This window comes from Elephas maximus, chromosome 8 (assembly GCF_024166365.1).
Source record: "Elephas maximus indicus isolate mEleMax1 chromosome 8, mEleMax1 primary haplotype, whole genome shotgun sequence".
Taxonomy (NCBI): Eukaryota; Metazoa; Chordata; class Mammalia; order Proboscidea; family Elephantidae; genus Elephas; species Elephas maximus.
The window spans coordinates 131,750,392-131,767,622 of NC_064826.1; the positions used below are offsets into that span (position 1 = coordinate 131,750,392).

The window sequence follows — 17,231 nt, forward strand, 5'->3', positions numbered from 1 at the left end:
TGTCCTTTTGCAACTGACTAATTTCACTTAGCATAATGCCTTCCAGACTGCTCCATGGTAAGAATCGTTTCACAGATTAGTCACTGTTCTTTATCAATGCATAGTATTCCGTTGTGTGAATATACCATACTTTATCCATTTATCCGTTGATGGGCACCTTGGTTGCTTCCATCTTTTTGCTATTGTAAACTGCTGCAATGAACATGGGTGTGCATATATCTGTTCGTGTAAAGGCTCTTATTTCTCTAGGATATATTCCAAGGAGTGGGATTGCTGGATTGTATGGTAGTTCTATTTCTAGCTTTTTAAGGAGGCGCCCAACCCAAGCCATGGTATTTTCAATTGCATCGTAGGCATGGGAAAGCTGGACAATGAATAAGGAAGACTGAAGAACTGATGCCTTCGAATTGTGGCATTGGCGAAGAATACTGAATATACCATGGGCTACCAAAAGAGCAAACAAATCTGTCTTAGAAGAAGTACAACCAGAATGCTCCTCAGAAGTAAGGATGGCGAGACTGCGTCTTACATACTTTGGACGTGTTATCAGGAGGGATCAATCTCTGGAGAAGGACATCATGCCTGGCAGAGTACACGGTCAGTGGAAAAGAGGAAGACCCTCAATGAGGTGGATTGACACGGTGGCTGCAACAGTGGGCTCAAGCATAACAACGATTGTAAGAATGGCTCAGGACCTGGCAGTGTTTTGTGCTGTTGTGCATAGGGTCGCTATGAGTCATAACTGACTTGATGGCACCTAACAACAACAACAACGAGGAAGTGCCAAATTGATTTCCAAAGTGGTTGTGCCATTTTACATTCCCACCAGCACTGTATAAGTTATCCAGTCCCTCCACAGCCTCTCCAACATTTATTGTTTTACATTTTTTGGATTAATGCCAGCCTTGTTGGTGTGAGATGAAATGTCATTGTAGTTTTGATTTGCATTTCTCTAATGGCTAATGATCGTGAGCATTTCCTCATGTATCTGTTAGCTACCGGGATGTCTTCTTTAGTGAAGTATCTGTTCATATCTTTTGCCCATTTTTTAATTGGGGTATTTATCTTTTTATAGTTGAGTTTTGGCAGTATCATGTAGATTTTAGAGATCAGGCACTGATCAGAAATGTAGCTAAAAAGTTTTTCCCAGTCTGTAGGTAATCTTTTCATCTTTTGGTGAAGTCTTGGATGAGCATTGGTGTTTGATTTTTAGGAGCTCCCAGTTATCTGGTTATTCTTCTACATTGTTTATAATGATTTGTATACTGTTTATGCCATGTATTAGGGCTCCTAACGTCCCTATTTTTTCTTCCATGATCTTTATCATTTTAGATTTTATATTTAGGTCTTTGATCCATTTTGAGCTCGTTCATCATGCATGGAATGAGGTATGGATCTTGTTTCATTTTTTTTCAGATGGATATCCAGTTATGCCAGCACCAATTGTTAAAAAGACTGTCCCTTCCCCCATTTAACTGTTTTGGGGCCTTTGTCAAACGTCACCTGCTCATATGTGGATGGATTTATGTCTGGATTCTCAATTATGTTCCATTGGTCTATGTATCTGTTGTTATACCAGTACCAGGCTGTTTTCACTACTGTGGCAGTCTAATAGGCTCTAAAATCAGGTGGAGTAAGGCCTCCCACTTTGTTCTTCTTTTTCAGTGATGCTTTAATTCTCCAGGGCTTCTTTCCCTTCCATATGAAGTTGGTGATTTGTTTCTCCATCTCATTAAAGAATGTCGTTGGAATTTGGATCGGAATTGCATTAAATGTATAGATCACTTTTGGTAGAATAGACATTTTTATAATGTTAAATCTTCCTATCCATGAGCAAGGTATGTTTTTCCACTTACGTAGGTCTCTTTTGGTTCCTTGCGGAAGTGTTTTATAGTTTTCTTTGTATAAGTCTTTTATATCCCTGGTAAGATTTATTCCTAAGTGTTTTATCTTCTTGGGGGCTACTGTAAATTGTATTAATTTGGTGATTTCTTCTTCGATGTTCTTTTTGTTGGTGTAGAGGAATCCAACTGATTTTTGTATGTTTATCTTGTATCCCGATACCCTGCTAAACTCTTCTATTAGTTTCAGTAGTTTTCCTGAGGATTCCTTAGGGTTTTCTGTGTATAAGATCATGTCATCTGCAAATAAAGACACTTCCACTTCTTCCTTGCCAATCTGGATGCCCTTTATTTCTTTATCTAGTCTAATTGCTCTGGCTAGGACCTCCAACACAATGTTGAATAAGAGTGGTGATAAAGGGCATCCTTGTCTGGTTCCCAGTCTCAAGGGGAATGCTTACAGACTCTCTCCATTTAGGATGATGTTGGCTATTGGCTTTGTATAAATTCCCTTTATTATGTTGAGGAATTTTCCTTCTATTCCTATTTTGCTGAGAGTTTTTATCATGAATGGGTGTTGAACATTCTCAAATGCCTTTTCTGCATCAATTGATAAAATCATATGATTTTTGTCTTTTGTTTTCTTTATATGATTGATTACATTAATTGTTTTTTCAGGTGTTGAACCATCCTTGCATACCTGGCATGAATCCTACTTGGTCATGGTGAATTATTTTTTTTGATATATTGTTGAATTCTATTGGCTAGAATTTTGTTGAGGATTTTTGCATCTAAATTCTTTTTTTGTGGTGTCTTTACCTGGTTTTGGTATCAGGGATATGGTAGCTTCACAGAATGAGTTTGGGAGTCCTTTTCTATGCTCTAAAATACCTTAGTAGTAGTGGTGTGGTGTTAACTCTTCTCCCAACATTTGGTAGGAGTCTGCAGTGAAGCTGTCCAGGCCAGGGGTTTTTTTTGTTGGGAGTTTTTTGATTACCTTTTCAATCTCTTCTTTTGTTATGGGACTATTTAGTTGTTCTACCTTTGTTTGTGTTTAGGTAGATAGTGTGTTTCTAGGAATTCATCCATTTCTTCTAGGTTTTCAAATTTGTTAGAGTAGAATCTTTCATAGTAATCTGATACGATTATTTTAATTTCAGTTGAGTCTGTTGTAATATTGCCCATCTCATTTCTTATTTGGGTTATTTGCTTCCTCTCCTGTTTTTCTTTTGTTAGTTTGGACGATGGTTTATCAATTTTGTTGGTTTTTTCAAAAAAACAGCTTCTGGTCTTGTTAATTCTTTCAATTGTTTTTCTGTTTTCTATTTCATTTAGTTCTCATCTAATTTTTATTATTTGTTTTCTTCTGGTGCCTGAGGGTTTCTTTTGTTGCTCTCTATTTGTTCAAGTTGTAGGGATAATTCTTTGATTTTGGCCCTTCTTTTTGGATGTGTGCATTTATTGATATAAATTGACCTCTAAGCACTGCTTTTGCTGTGTCCCAAAGGTTCTGATAGGAAGTGTTTTCATTTTCCTTGGATTCTATGAATTTCTTTATTCCATCCTTAATGTCTTCTATAATCCAGTCTTTTTTGAGCAGGGTATTGTTCAGTTTCCAAGTGTTTAATTTCTTTTCCCTGCTTTTTCTGTTATTGATTTCTACATTTACGGCCTTATGGTCAGAGGAGATGCTTTGTATTATTTCATTGTTTTGGATTCTGCTAAGGCTTGCTTTATGACCTAATATCTAGGTTTGGTTTGTTTCTTTTTCTAATATGGTCTATTCTAGAGAATGTTCCATTTGCACTAGAAAAGAACGTATACTTGGTTGCTCTTGGATGGAGTGTTCTGTATATGTGTATGAGGTCAAGTTGGTTGATTGTAGCCTTTAGATCTTCCGTGTCTTTACTGACCTTCTTTCTGGATGTCCTGTCCTTCACCAAAAGTGGTGTGTTGAAGTCTCCTACTATTATTGTGGAGCTGTCTATCTCACTTTTCAATGCCGATAGAGTTTGTTTTATGTATCTTGCAGACATGTCATTGAGTGCATAAATATTTAATATGGTTATATCTTCTTGGTATATTGTCCCTTTAATCATTATATAGTGTCCTTCCTTATCCTTTGTGATGGATTTAACTTTAAAGTCTATTTTGTCCAAAATTAATACTGCCACTCCTGCTTTTTTTCTGATTGTTGTTTCCTTAGTATATATTTTTTTCCATCCTTTGAGTTTTAGTTTGTTTGTGTCTCTAAGCCTGAGGTGTGTTTCTTGTAGGAAGCATATAGACGGATCATGTTTTTTAATCTATTCTGCCACTCTCTGTCTCTTTATCGGTGTATTTAGTCCGTTTGAAAACCCTGGTGGTGTAGTGGTTAAGTACTAGGACTGCTAACCAAGAGGTTGGCAGTTCAAATCTGCCAGGCACTCCTTGGAAACTATATGGGGGTAGTTCTACTCTGTCCTATAGGTTCGCTATGTGTCGGAATCGACTCGACGGCAGTGGGTTTGGGTTTAGTCCATTTACATTCAGCGTAATTATGGATAGGTATGAATTTAGTGCTGTCATTTCGATGTCTTTTTTTGTGTTGTTGACAGTTTCTTTTTCCACTTAATTTTATGTGCTGAGTAGATTATATATTGGCCTTTCCTCATATTTGTTGTTTATTTTGTTTCTGCTGAGTCTTTATTTTTTTCTTGTATTTTATTTTGATGTGTAGGATAATTTGTCTCCTTTGTGATTACCTTATTATTTACTCCTATTTTTCTACGTTTAAACCTAACTTTTATATCTTTGTATCACCGTAACTTCCTCTCCATTTGGAAGATCTATGACTACATTTCTTAGTCCGTCTTTATTGTTTTAACGTTGTGTTCTTTTACATAATAACATTGCCATTACCCTGTTTTGAGCATTTTTTTTATCTTCCTTTATTTTTTTTTTTATTTCCCTTGTCTGGGTTGACTTCTGGTTGCTCAGCCCAGTGTTCTAGTCTTATGCTGATACCTGATATTATTGATTTTCCGACCAAAGAACTCCCTTTAGTATTTCTTGTAGCTTTGGTTTGGTTTTTACGAATTCCCTAAACTTCAGTTTATCTGGAAATGTCCTAATTTCACCTTCGTATTTAAGGGAGAGTTTTGCTGGATATATGATTCTTGGCTGGGAATTTTTTTCCGTCTGTTTTTTAAATAAGTCATCCCATTGCCTTCTTGCCTGCATGGTTTCTGCCGAGTAGTCCGAGCTTATTTTTATTGGCTTTCCTCTGTAGTTGGCTTTTCATTTATCTCTAGCTGCTCTTAAATTCTCTCTTTATGTTTGGTTTTGGCAAGTTTGATTATGTCTTGGTGACTTTCTGTATATAATCTTTTGTATTCTGCCTCTGGTAATTCCAGGAATGCACTTTCATCTAGAAGATCCCTGGATTCTTTGTTTTGCGAGCTTGTTGAGGCGATCATGGTTTCTTTGTGTGACTTGATATTGACTGTTGTCTCCCAGCTATCTATAAGTTATTGTATTAGTTTATTTCATGTTTGCTTACTGTGTCATAGCTTCTTGCTTTGTTTTGTTTTGATATGCCCAAAGTGAGCTAGCTAGCTAGCTTGATTATTTTCGCCTTTGGAGCTCTGACGTCCTGTCACCAGATGGCTAGAGCTGTTATCAGGTATATCAGTCTAGGAGTCCATTCACTTTTCTTCTATGAATTCAGCTCAGATGTTCAGGTAGCTCATCATCAGGTGTGTGGTACAGGCTCTGTCCTATCCATAGTCTTAGAGGGGCAGGGGTCATTGGTACAGGTACCAGTATCTGGTTGCAGCAGGGGTCACACTCTGAACAAAGCAGGGGGCTGAGAATCATCCCCGACATATCGCTGTGGAAAACGTGTCCCTGATCTCTAGAGGGTACAGGTGAGTGGGTTCTGCAGATGGACCATGGGCACCCAGTGTTTTTGGCTGTAAGGACTGGGAGGTACCAGTTTTCCTTGGACCCCTATCACGGGTGGCTGGTTGACCTGAGTGGAGCTACCAGTCCTTAGGCCCCTGATGTGGGTAGGTGAGGACCCTGTTTAATAGGCAAAGCAATGTCAAACATCAAACACCCACCTCTCTGCCGCACAGCTGAAACAGTTGGAGTCTGCCAACAAGGGCCTATTCTCCTGAAATAGGCCTACACAGGTCCATGCAGAGAGGAAAGGTACTCAAAGTTCACAGACCATTTATGCCTGGACAGGATCTGCTTCTGTCCTAAGCTCCCCCAGTTTGTGGAGCTGGCAAATTCTCCTTTCCCCCAATTACAAATTTTTTCTTTTTCCAAGGCCGGGAGAATGGCTCTAGGCACTCAACAGTGCCTGTCTGAGGCCCAGGGAATTCAGCTGCTGAAGCCGGCTTGGGGGCTGGGGCGGGGGGGGGGGGGTGGGCAGGAAGCTGTAAAATATTCGCAAGTACTTAGCTTTTGCCGAGAGTGCCGTTCTTCTCTGGTTCCGGAGGTGTGAGCAGGCTGTGTGGCTGGCTGGTTCTCCCTGAGGAAACTGCAGCCTAACGCTAGTACCAGGCTGCCGCGGCGGCTCTGGAAATGGTGCCTGAGGGCTCCCCTGATTCAGATCCAGTAACTCCTCTCTGCTTCTGAACCTTCTCTTCCTCCCCCTGCCCCTTTGTTCATTTTCTAAGCTCGCCTTTGAAGCTCAGGGCTCCCAGCTTGTCACAAATACACCCGTTTCACTTGTTTTTTTGGTTCTTTGTTATAAAGAGGGGTTGCCGGAAGCGTCTATTTCGCCAACTTGGCTCTACCTCCTGTTTTCTGATTTTGGTATCTTTGTCAAAAGTTAACTGACATAGATGTATGGGTTTATTTCTGGACTCTCTATTCTACTCCATTGGTCTTATGCTTATCCCTATGTCAATGTCGCACTCTTTTGATTACTGTAGCTTCGTCGTGACTTTTGAAATTGGGAAGTATGAGTCTCACGGTGGTTCTGAATCCCCAGGTCTTGTGAGAGAGCAGGGAATCGGCCATGTGTGGGTCTGTAGGTCACTGGGGGGTCTTCTGTCTGAGCTCCTTTTTAGGGAGCAGGAAGTAACCTCAGTAAAGAGCTGTTTGGTAGAACTGCTTGAAAATGCCACATGCACTTGGGGGCACAGCTCTCCTTGCTGGCACTGAGGGTAAGGCTACTATGTGGATGCATGGCACAGCACAGCCAGGGCTTGTCATTGCCGTGGTATATGGTAGTGGAGGACTGTCTGAGGTGACCTCTCTTAATAATTAACTATGTTGGCTATGTTTTATTTATGAAGACCTTCATTTTCCAAAAGATCCTCTGAGTGAGCTTCTAGTCTGGCTCAGGGGGCCACAGGCAGCCTAGCTGGGTGGAGGACAGAGGCACTAGCCTTCTAGATCCCTGGGGCTGCCAGGCCAGAGTGCAGAGGGAACCCAAGCCCCAAGGTGAGGGGGGTGACCAGCAGTTCAAGGCTGGGGCATTAAGATGAGAAGCCAGGTGCAGATGGCACTTTGTCAGAGCTGCATGACAGATTGGCCCCGGGGGATGCTGGGAAAGCCACCATCAACCTTCAGCATCACCCTCTTTGTAAGAAGGGGACCAGTGGTCACTGACCCAAAGGTAGCAGCAAGGCTTATACTGTTAGGGGGCCCCTCTTTAAGAAAGAGGCTCTAAAACTGCAAATACACAATTAGTTGTGACAGTGACTATTTAGAGGGAGGAGAGATATTCCCAGAGCCTCATAGATCCTGCTCCTTTCCCTGAGACCTCTTCAGGTGAGGGGTGGGAAATACTGAAGTAGAGATACTGAGTGGCTGCTTCCTCCCTCCTTAGCCCCTGTACCACCACCCGTGCCTCTCCACCCGCTCAGACCCAGTGAGGCCCAGGGTTTAGGCATCATTTAATTCCCCTGAGTCCACCCCTGCCTAAATGGAAGGCTTCTGGCAGGGGTGATGAGGTGCAAGGGTGGTGCTCCGAGGGCCTGCTGTGTGCCCAAAGCCATGCTCCAAAAGGAATTTTCTAAAACCCCTATATATCCAGCACAGGGCAGGCTTCTGGAACTCACTTCTGGCACCTTTTTTAGGGGCTGAAAAAGAGTTACATAGGATCCTTCCCAAATGATGAGATAAATCAAGGGAAGCAACATCTTTCCCCAAGTGTAGGGGCAACGCTAGAGGCCTGACCAGCAGTTGGGCCTCAGGGCTTAATCCAGATTTCATGAGTGGGCTCTGACATGAATTGATTTCTGTGCCAGGAGCTCTTGTCCCGGCTCTGCTGGCTGTTCTGTGCTTTGTCATTTGGGGAGTCCCTTGCCTTCTTGGGTATCAAGTTTCTAATGGACAAAGAGAGTAGAATGGACTTGATCAAAGAATTCTCTGGCTGGGGACTCAGCCCGTGGAGCCCACTTGCTCCTTTACCTGGCCAGTGCCTGCTTGTTTCAGGCCCATCCTTCCTCAGGGCCTCGCTGAGCAGGCTGCATTCCCCACCACGTGGCCCTCACTCCTCACAGGGCGCTATGCTTCGGTTGTGCACCGTCACTTGTAGGGCCTCTGCTCCGTGCCCATAGCCGGGCTCGTGCCCTGGGGACAGTGTTCTGGAGGCTGGGACTGGTCATACACACTCTCAGGGACGAAGCACTCCAGGTCGCTCTTACTTTCTAGTGACTTCAAACCTTAACCAAGGGCCCAGTGGTGGAGTAACTTGTGCAATGACAACATGATGCATAAATAAGGAGGAGAGCTGGGTCTGAATCCTCAGTCTGATGGCAGACCACTTTTCCACTGTAACTCATACGTTCTCCACTGCCACTGGGAGTCCTGACCCCCATGGAGCCTGCTGGCCTTTTCCTTTCCCTCATAGAGTAGGTGATAAGATAGGGTCCAGAGCGGAGCTTGAGGAGAACTGGGAGGACTGAGTTCAGGGGCCATGTTAGCCCCTCTGGCCAGCCCCCTCCCTGCTTTTGGCTGTGAAGCCCACCCCTCTTTTCTCCCCTAATCACCCCAGTAGAAGAGACTGCCCCTCAGGTGCTGCCTGGAGCAGGAGGGGCAGGTTTTGTGGGGAGAGTGCCCCAGGCTGCTCCAGTTCACTGGGGTGAAGGGTTCATTGCTAGTGGTCATGAAGGCCGGAAGATTGCCCCAACATTCTCTTGAGTCACAAGGCTGGCGAAGAGATGAGAGGCAGATAAGGGCAGCCTAGGCCTCTGTCTGGCATGGGCTTCAAAGGCTTCCTGCTTCACTGCATGGCTCTGCCTCATCACGGCCCCTCCCCAGCCCTTCCTGTCAAGTGTGCTGGCCTCCTTCTCCCTGTGTGTGTGAGCTGTGATGGAGCAAGAGCCTGGCAGCACACCTGGCTTCCTGCCCCTAAGCCAGGCCAGCACAGTCAGGAAGGGTCACAGCTGGCTGGGGTGGAGGCTCCCACGGTGTGTATCCGCACTCCTTTCCTCCCAAGGCTCCAGCCCATCATGCCCCCGGGGCTCTCTGGGTCCTCACACCGTGTGGATTTTCCACAGCTCCATGTGGCCTGAGTTTCACAGCACATCTGTAACCCTCTCCCCTCTGAGGGGGTGTGGGCGGGGGCACAGGAACTTCTGGTCACTGAACCGGCATATAGTGTGATGCTATTCTTATTACTTTGCTAAAAATTTTTGATTAGTTGATACATTCACATGGAACAAGTTAAAACCATTCAAAAGGGCATATAAAGGGCAGTATCTTCCCACTCTGTCCCACCCACCAGTTCCCTGTTCCCAGAGGCAAATACTGCTCCTAGTTTCTCATGTATTTTCCCATAAATATGTTATGGTAGACACTGCTGGTTGTACCCCCAAATCCACTCTCTTTTCTTTTGGGGGGAATAAAACTAGCAGTTGTCGAGTCTATTCTGGTTTATGGCGACTCCATGTGTGTCAGAATAGAACAGTGCTCCACAGGATTTTCAATGGCTGATACTCAGCGGGGGGACTCAAAACTCCAACCTTTCAGTTAACAGCCTGGCTTGTTAACCATTTGCACTAAACAGGGAATCCTATTTATTTTATAGAGATAGAACCACCAGATTTTAGCTCAGTACAAAGCGGTCTGTGAGAAAGACTTCGTTTTCCTGGCCAGGCTGCTCGTTAAGTACAGCCCTGACTCCTGGCCAAGAGGCGTGAGCACAAGTGACGTGTGCTTCTTCCAGGTGCATCCTTACAGGAGAGAAGTGCATCTCTACTTCCTCTGCAGCCCCTCCTGTCGACCAGAATGTGAACATATGCAGGGATTTCTTGGACCATAAGACAAAGGCATCCATCTATGGATGGTGGAGCAAAAATGTGGAGGGAGCCCCGTCCCTGACCCACAGAGCCACCATCCCAGCCCTGGATTGCTTGTGTTCAGACTATGATGTAGGAGAGAAATAGGCCTCCACCTTGTTAAACCCAAGCGAATACATTAAAAAAAAAAAATTGGTGCCAAGTCAATTCCAACTCATAGCAACCCTACAGGACAGAACTGCCCCATAGGATTTCCAACACTGTAATCTTTACGGAAGCAGACTGCCGCCTCTGTGGAGTGGAAGGTGTGTTCAAACCACCAGCCTTTCAGCTAGCAGTCAAGCACTTAACTAGTGAGCAACCAACCAAAAAAAAACCCAGTACATACAGGGATAGGAATAGATAGTACACACTTGATTCTATTCACCTTGCTTTTTCACTTGCCAATATATTTTCACTTACCAATTTTTTTTAGTACATAATTCTCATGGGTTGAATTGTGTCCCCCAGAAATATGTCAACTTGGCTGGGCCATGAGTCCCAGTATTGTGTAATTGTCTACCATTTTATGTGATTTCCCTATGTGTTGTAAATCCTATCACTATGATGAAATGAGATGGATTAGTGGCAATTACATTTATGAGCTAGATAATGTCTTAAACAAAGTTCTCTGAGATATAAAAGAGAGAAGCAAGCAGAGAGACAGGGGGACCTCCTGTCACCAGGAGGGCAGTGCCGGGAACAGAGTACATCCTTTGGACCTGAGGTTCCTGCATTGGGATGCACCCAGACCAGGAAAAATTGATGATGGGGACCTTCCTCCAGAGCCAGTGGAGAGAGGGAGCATTCCCCCAGGGCTGACGCCCTAAGTTTGGACATGTAGCCTGCTGGACTGTGGAAAAGTGGATTTTTCTTTGTTGAAGCCATCCACTTGTGGTATTTCTGTTGTAGCGACACTAGATGACTAAGACAATGTTATAAATATATTGGTATATAGTATATACTTATCAAATACATTAAAATTATTCTTTATGGCTGCACAATATGTATTATATGGATATACCATAATTAACCAGCTCCCTGTCCATGGGGTCACTTCAATTATTGTGTTGTTACAAAAAAAATACTGCAATGACTGATTTTTCATGTATCAAGTCATACAGGTACAAATTTATCTGTAGGTTAAATACCTAGAAGTAGATACACTGAAGTAATGTGATGTGAATTTGTAATTTTGACATTTTTCCACAGAGATTTTATCAATTTATATTCCCACCAGAAATATGTGAGATTACCTGATTTGCCCCATAGCCCCCCCCCAACAGGTGTTATTAAACATTTTTGTTCCTTATCAATCTGGTCGGTGAAAAATGGCATGTCAGTAATAGTTTTAACTAGCATTTCTCTTGTTATAAGTGATCTTGGGTATATTTTTATGTTTAATAGCCATTTGTGTATACTTTTCTCCTAAGCTCTTTTTTTAAAAAAAAAATTGTTTCACTTTTTGCTGTTATTGTTGAGAATATACGCAGAAGAACATACAGCAATCCAGCAGTTTCTACATGTACAATTCAGTGACTAGATGACATTCTTCAAGCTGTGCAGCCATTCCTCACCCTCCTTTTCTGAGTTGTTCTTCCTCCACTAACATAAACTCACTGCCCCCTAAGTTTTCTATCTAATCTTTCCAGTTACTATTGTCAATTCCATCCCATAGTGATAATTCTTAAAAGAGCACAATGCTTAAGGCTTTTTTTTTTTTTTTTTTTACTAGTTAACTGTCTTTTTTTAAGTTAAACTATTGTTTGATGTTAAGAAGACTTCAGGGGATATTTTTGGTGTAAGGTTTAAAGACTATCTCGGGGTAATGGTTTCAGGGGTTCATCCAGCCTCTAGGGTTCTAGAAAGTATGGATTCCATGAGAATTTGAAATTCTATTCTGCATTATGCTCATTTTGATCAGGATTCTTCAGCCTCTCCTATATAGGGTGATGTGAGTTGGAATCAACTTGATGGCACACAGCAACAACAACATTGATTTGTAGGAGCTCACTATAGATTAGGAAAACCAGATCTTTGTGGTACGAGTTGCCAATGTTTTTTCTCAGTTACTTTTGGTTGTCTGACTTTGTTTACGGTTGTTTTTACCATCCAAGAGGAATTATTTATTGAGGGCCAGCCTCTCTGCTGGATGCTGGGGAAACCAGGATCAACAAGACCAACATTTCCCTGTTTTCCAGGAATGTCTAGTCCATCGATGCAAAGGAGAATGGGTTCAGTGACAATAGCACAGATGTGAATCTGGGCACCACATTTGGCCCTGATGTAGGAACTGTAGGGCATGTGGCCACCAAATCTAGAACACCCCATGTACAGATGAAAGAGAAATGGCCCCAGAGAGGGAAGGACTGGCCCAAGGTTTCATGGCAAATTGGAGGTCCAGATCTGGATGCTTAGTTCAGGGCTCTTTTTTCTCTACCAAAAAGCTGCTCCTGATTAGCTCTGGGTCCTGTAATGTCATAGCCCCAGGACTCTGATCAAAATTGTAACTGATTCTATCTGGGATGGGATGGGAGGGGGGGTGGGGGGGCAGTATTTGAAGTAGGGAGTGAGACCAGCACATCTTGCTGGATGAAGAGACTCCAGTTAGAGGCATCATCTCCTGGGAGTCCAGCTCTGGAGGAAACAGCTCCATGGACAGGCCCAGAGAGGCATTTCTAAGTCAGGACCTGGCAAGGACTTGGCCTCTAACAGTGGCTGCCCCAGACTACTTAATTATCCTGGGCTCCTGGGCCCGCATGAGTACTTCTATAATGAGAAAGTCCTGGGCGATGCAAATTGCTAACCCACTCAGTTGCTAACTGTAAGGCCCACCCAGGGGTACTTCAGAAGAAAAGCCTGGTAATCTACTTCTGAAAAATCAGTCATTGAAAACCCTGTGGAGCACAGTTCTACTCTGACACACGGGGCGCCACAAGTAGGAGAGAGTCCTTTCATCAGCTCTTTGGTTACCCTGAAGTTACAAAGGCAGGATAAACGCTTATTTATTTCTTTTTATTTATAAGCTTTCAAACTGAGTTGTTTTCTTAGCATCATCCAAAGATTTTTCTTTTTTAAAGAATCGTTATGAGTTCATACATCTAAAAATGTCTGATGTGTTTTAAACCATTGCAATTACGATTACTGATGCTCAGATCATCAGGTCTTTGTCAGATGAGAGCCTCTCTGAGGTATGTCCTTAAAATGTCATGATAATCTGAAAGCTTGCTTGATATCTGGTATACAAGATGCTCCAGACTCACCTTGTACATCTTCTGCCCCAAGCCTGCAATCCATCATTTCCCCCCCCAGGACTTCCTTTTAGGGGAAGATGATACTGGAAGACTGGAGTCTAGGCTCACCTGCCTCTTGGCGGAGGTGATCAGTTCATGGGTCCCAGATGAATAGCGTAGACATGAGGGCATGTGTGTCTTTTGCCTCACTCGAAGCAGACACTCTGACCCAGGCTTCTGCCTCTTAAAGATTTCACAAATGTTTCTCAATTTAAGGTAGTGGTTTTTGACATGGCCTACATATTGAGAAAATATTAACGATGCAGGAAGCATCAAAAGAAGATGGAAGGAATACACAGTCATTATACCAAAAAGAATTAGTCAATATTGAACCATTTCAAGAGCTGGCATATGATCAGGAACTGATGGTACTGAAGGAAGAAGTCCAGGCTGCTCTGAAGGCATTGGTGAAAAACAAGGCTCCAGGAATTGATAGGATATCAATTGAGATGTTTCAACAAACAGATAAGAGTGCTGGAGGTGCTCATTCGTCTATACCAAGAAATATGGAAGACAGCTTCCTGGCCAACTGACTGGAAGAAATCCATATTTATGCCTATTCCCAAGAAAGATGATCCAACAGAATGTGGAAATTATAGAACAATATCATTAATATCAAACGCAAGCAAAATTTTCTGAATATCATTCAAAAACGGCTGCAGCAGTATATTGACAGGGAGCTGCCAGAAATTCAGGCCGGTTTCAGAAGAGGACGTGGAACCAGGGATATCATTGCTGATGTCAGATGGATCCTGGCTGGAAGCAGAGAATACCAGGAGGATGTTTACCTGTGTGTTATTGACTATGCAAAGGCATTCGACTGTGTGGATCATAACAAACTATGGATAACGCTGCGAAGAATGGGAATTCCAGAACACTTAATTGTGCTCATGAGGAACCTTTACATAGATCAAGAGGCAGTTGTTCAGACAGAACAAGGGGCTACTGATTGGTTTAAAGTCAGGAAAGGTGTGTGTCGGGGTTTTATTCTTTCACCACACCTATTCAATGTGTATGCTCAGCAAATAATACTAGAAGCTGGACTATATGAAGAAGAATGGGGCATCAGGATTGGAGGAAGCCTCATTAACAACCTGTGTTATGCAGATGACACAACCTTGCTTGCTGAAAGTGAAGAGGACTTGAAGCACTAACTAATGATGATCAACGACCACAGCCTTCAGTATGGATTACACCTCAACATAAAGAAAACAAAGATCCTCACAACTGGACCAATGAGCAATATGATGATAAATGGAGAAAAGATTGAATTGTCAAGGATTTCATTTTACTTGGATCCACAATCAACAGCCATGGAAGCAGCAGTCAAAAAATCAAAAGACACATTGTATTGGGCAAATCTGCTGCAAAGGACCTCTTCAAAGTGTTGAAGAGCAAAGATGTCACCCTGAAGACTAAGGTGAGCCTGACCCAAGCCATGGTATTTTCAATCACATCATATGCATGTGAAAGCTGGACAATGAATAAGGAAGACCAAAGAAGAACTGACGCCTTTGAATTGTGGTGTTGGCGAAGAATATTGAATATACCACAGACTGCCAAAAGAGCGAACAAATCTGTCTTGGAAGAAGTGCGGCCAGAATGCTCCTTAGAGGCAAGGATGGCGAGACTGTGTCTTACATACTTTGGACATGTTTTCAGGAGGGATCAGTCCCTGGAGAAGGACATCATGCTTGGCGCAGAATACAGGGTCACCGGAAAAGAGGAAGACCCTCAATGAGGTGGATTGACACAGTGGCTGCAACAATGAGCTCAAGCATAACAACGATTGTAAGGATGGTGCAGGACCGGGCAGCGTTTCGTTCTGTTGTGTGTGGGGTCACTATGAGTCAGAACTGACTCGACGGCACCTGACAACAACATATTGGAATTCCCTGGGGAGCTTTAAAAAAATGCTGATGCCTGTATCCAGCCCCAGAGATTCTGGTTTAATTGGACTCGGATATGGCCTTAGAAGGGGATTTTAAAAGCTTGAAGCTCCCAGACAGTACTAAACTGGGGCTGCACACTATTTATTGTTCCACACACGTTCTTCCACTTTCACCACGTGCGGAAGTCTCCCCATACAATACCATTTACACACTCTTCCACTCTCACCACATGCGGAAGTCTCCCCAAACAATACTGTTTTGCATGTCTAAAAATCTGTGTAAATTGTATCATATTGAATATATCACTCTAAGGCTTGTTTTTTCCTAGCATTGTTTTGATTTTTCTGAGTTGATAGTTAATACCTACAGCTCATTCAGGGCACCTGTTGCCACACTTTAAAGCCTGGCTTCCACACCTGGGTTTCTGCTCCTCTTGATTGCTACATTCACTTACAGTTGTTCCAGCCAAACATCTCGGAGTCATCCTCGACTGCTCTTCCTCTCACATCCCATATGCAGTCCTTCAGGAAATCCTATTAACTCTGCCTTCCAAATCTATCCAGCATCTGACAGTTTCTCTCACCACTTCCACCTGGTGCTAACCACCATCATCTCTTGCCTGGATTTACTGTCATAGCCTCTGAGGTGGCCTTCCTGTCTTTTGACCCTCTACAATCTATATTTCTATCATGAACTGAATTGTGTCCCCCCAAAATGAGTGTGAACTTGGCTAGTCCATGATTCCTAGTATTGTGTCATTGTCCACCATTTTGTCATCTGATATGATTTTCCTATGTGCTGTAAATCCTACTTCTTTTTTTTTATGATGTTAATGCATATTGGAATCACCTCAGGACCTTAAGAAAAAGTGTTGCCTGCCTGGGTCCAGGGTTCAGATCCGTTCAGTCATGGCCAACAAAGCGAAACCAGACAGGCCCAAATTTTTAAAATTTGGGTGATCTGGAACCATATCTGGAACGGGAAAAATTACAGGTTGATGCCCTAGAATGGGAGACTTGGAAGAGGCGTAGTGAGCCATTTCAGAAAGCCTGATGCGTGAGACTGGATTCCAGGACTGACGAGAGTGACACACATTCAAAACAGCACAGTCAGGTGCCATTTTGAGCAGAGCACCGCTGGTTCTGTAAAATCTGATGGACACAAGATTTGGTTGCTATCCAATGCACTCACTGCCCATGTTTCCTTTTTTCTGAAATTATTTATTTTTTTAATTGTGCTTCTCATTAAACAATACACATATTGTTTTGTAACATTGATTGCCAACCCTGCGACATGTCAACACTCTCCCCTCTTGACCTTGGGTTCCCCATTTCCACTTGTCCAGCCTTCCTGTCCCCTCCTGCCTTCTCGTCCTTGCTCCTGGGCTGGTGTGCCCATTTAGTCTTGTATACGTGGTTGAGCTACGTGTATTACTGTTTGTTTTATGGGCCTGTCTAATCTTTGGCCGAAGGGTGAGCCTCAGGAGTGACCTCAATACTGAGTTAAAAGGGCGTCCAGGGGCCATACTCTCAGGATTTTTCTACTGTGATCCCTGTCAGAGCAGCTGGTGGTGGTAGCAGGGCACCATCTAATTGTGCTGCCCTTGTTTTCTAACAGGGAGATTAAGTTTCTAGCAGGGCTTTCACCTGTAATTGCTCCCATTCTGGGTATGGTTCTGGATTACCCCAATTTTAAAAATTCAGGTCTGTCCTGTCTGCCATGACTGAACTGGAAGAACCAGTTTGAAGCCCTGCCTGGGCCCTGCCCCAGAGATTCTGGTTTAATTGATCTGGGGTGTGGCCTGGGCACTGAAAGCTCCCCAGGTGACCCTACTGTGCATCCCAAGATTAAGAACAGCCAGCTTTATAGCAGAGGACTTTGTCTTATTCTTCCTTGCACTCTCTCGTTATTTGCAATATTATG

The 17,231-nt window shown here is 43.3% G+C and overlaps 1 long non-coding RNA gene across 2 annotated transcripts in view; it reads left to right on the plus strand.

Annotated features, from left to right (window-relative positions):
• Positions 1-17,231, plus strand: part of LOC126082255 (uncharacterized) — a 38,927-nt gene that overhangs the window by 18,017 nt on the left and 3,679 nt on the right. The window contains exon 3 of one of the 2 annotated variants that reach the window (XR_007518514.1): positions 354-3,499. The exons of the other annotated variant lie outside the window; for it this stretch is intronic. This is a non-coding gene — a long non-coding RNA (uncharacterized LOC126082255). Of the gene's footprint in view, positions 1-353; positions 3,500-17,231 lie in introns of those variants that run through there. 2 annotated transcript variants of the gene reach the window in all.